Source organism: Rattus norvegicus, chromosome 9, assembly GCF_036323735.1.
Source record: "Rattus norvegicus strain BN/NHsdMcwi chromosome 9, GRCr8, whole genome shotgun sequence".
NCBI lineage: Eukaryota > Metazoa > Chordata > Mammalia > Rodentia > Muridae > Rattus > Rattus norvegicus.
The window spans coordinates 93881927-93884835 of record NC_086027.1 but is presented as its reverse complement, the minus strand read 5'-3'; positions in this window follow the sequence as shown (position 1 = coordinate 93884835).

Here is a 2909-nt window from a genome sequence, read left to right as displayed (position 1 = left end):
CCGCCCCCCCAGCTGCTGTGGGCTCTGAAGGCCATTCCCAGAGAACTGTGTCAGCCCACAGACTAAGCCCTGACTTTCAAGCCCTAGCATTGGACCTCCACCTGAGACTGGGGCCTGTCCTCATGGCCCCTGCAGTGGCAGAGGAGTAAGTTCCTCTCAGAGGCCTGTGCTGGCTAGTTTTATGTCAACTTGACACAAACAAGCTAGAATTATTCGAAGGAAGGGAATTTAAGTTGAGACAATGCCTCTTAAGATCCAGTTGTAAGGCATTTTCCTTTTTAAAAAATATTTTTTTTATTTTATAGCTATTTTTTTCTTCCATTTTTATTAAATTGGGTATTTCTTATTTACATTTCAAATGTTATTCCCTTTCCTGGTTTCCTGGCCATCAGTTCCCTAGCCCCTCTCCCACCCCTTTGATATGGATGTTCCCCATCCCAACCACCCCCCATTGCTGCCCCCCCCAACACTGGGGGGTCCAACCTTGGCAGGACCAAGGGCTTCCCCTTCCACTGGTGCCCCAACAAGGCTATTCTCTGTTACATATGGAGTTGGAGCTCTGGGTCAGTCTTTGGGTAGTGGTTTATTCCCTGGAAGCTCTGGTTGGTTGGCATTGTTTGGTTTTTTTTTTTTTTTTTTTCTTTTCTTTTCTTTTTTTCGGAGCTGGGGACCGAACCCAGGGCCTTGCACTTGCTAGGCCAGCACTCTACCACTGAGCTAAATCCCCAACCCCGTTGGTTGGCATTGTTGTTCTTATGGGGTTGCAAGCTCCTTCAGCTCTTTCAGTCCTTTCTCTGATTCCTCCAATGGGGGTCCTGTTCTCAGTTCATTGGTTTGCTGCTGACATTCCCCTCTGTATTTAACATGCTCTGGCTGTGTCTTTCAGGAGACATTTATATTCAGTTCCTGTCAGGATGCACTTCTTAGCTTCATCCATCTTATCTAGTTTTGGTGGCTGTGTATATATGGGGCACATGTGGGGCAGGCTCTGAATGGCCGATCCTTCAGTCTCTGCTCTAAACTTTGCCTCCCTATCACCTCCTATGGATATTTTTGTTCCTTTTTTTAAAGAAGGGGTGAAGCATCCGCATTTTGGTCATCCTTCTTGAGTTTCATGCAGTCTGTGCATTGCATCTTGGGTAATTCGAGCATTTGGGCTAATATCCACTTATCAGTGAGTGTAAGGCATTTTCTTAATTAGTAATTGACAGGGGAGGGCTAGCCCATTGTGGGTGTTGCTCTCCCTGGGCACTGGTAGTTTTGGGTTCAATAAGAAAGCAGGCTGAGCTAGCCAGTAAGTAGCAACCCTCATGGCCTCTATATCAGCTGCCTCCATGTTCCTGCCCTCACTACTTCTGATGATGAACTGCTCATGAAATAAACCCCTTCGTCCTCAAGACCTTTTCCTGTACAGAAGCCCAGTTATTGGCTTGTTTCTTTTGTTTATTTGTTTTCGAGACAAGTAGTTTCCCTAAGTAGTTTTGGTTGTCCTTAAACTTTACATAGAATAGGTTGGCCTGGTCTCAGACCCACTTGCTTCTGCTTCCCAAATACTGGTATTAAAGGCATGTACTACTCTGTCCTGCTAGTTTTCATCTCTTAATTCATTCTTAATTAAAATACATCCTAAAAATGTTCCCCAATAAAATGAACCAGAGGTTCAAGGCAGAGCTTCTAGGTTTCAATAGTATTTTTCAAACCCATGGGGTTGGAGGTATTGCTTGGTTGATAGACTGCATACTTAGCATCATAAGACCCATAAGGCCTCTGAGGGGATCTAACCCCTTCAGGCAACTGCAGGGACCACGAGGACAGGTCCCCTAGGCTCTGACGGAAGTCCCATACTAGGGCTTAGAATTCAGGGCCCTAGCATTTTTAGAGCACCAAGTCCTTGCATGCAACCCTAGCATTAATAGGGTGGAGACAGAAGATCAGGAGTTCAAGACCATCCTTAGCTACACAGAAAGTTAAGGGTCCGTGAGGTAAATGAGATCTTATCTCAAAACAAGTACATTTTCCTCTTCACCCATCCTTCACACACAAGCATAATGTTTTTTGTTTGTTTGTTTGTTTTGCAAGAAACAAAAACTTTCCTCTGACCATCTAAGAAGAACCAAGTGTTCTTGGTTTCTTCTTCCTGTATTTTCTGATTCATGAGCTCTTCAAACGATAAAGGAACTTAGAAAAGTCAGCCCTTCAGTTGGTCTCCTTTCTAAAGTTCCAGCAACCCCACACATGCCATTTCTGGCCTCCCTCTGGAGCTCACACAGCTGTCTTAGTATTATGGAAGAATGTGAGGTATCTTTCTCTGGTCATCTGTTGTAGGGGGGAAAAGCCTATTCCCCTGGAGACAATGCCAGGGTCTCAGGACACAACCCCAACAGGCAAGAGCAGGCACCTTCCTCACAGTTGGTCTCAGTGGGCAGCAGAAAGGTCAACGGGATGCCACTGGCTGGACTGTGGCATTCCCGGCCTCTGCCATCTGGACATCTGCACAGTAGGGAAGAAGGAGGAGAAGTAAATTACGTTTTTACCTGTTTTGGTCCCTGAGTGCTCACAGGGCACCTGTTATGTGAAATCCAAGAAGACTGAAGAGAAAGTTGAGTGCTCTGCTCTGTGGTACTCTCATGGCGGGGGGGGGGGGGGGGGGGGGCATGTGGAGTTCACGGCCATCACAGCTGGGTCCTTGTGCCACATTCTCCTTGAGCTTCACTCACCCTAATTTGCTTAGTAACCTTCACTGACTCCCTTTGCTGCAGCCCATCCTCATCACTCTAAAAGGGCACACAAACGGGAACTACTAGACATCCCCGCTACTCTCCAATTGTGTGACAACTTTGACTCATCTCTGGAAGTCCCAGCATTTCCATCTGTAAATTAGAAACCATACTTACACACACCGTGCACTT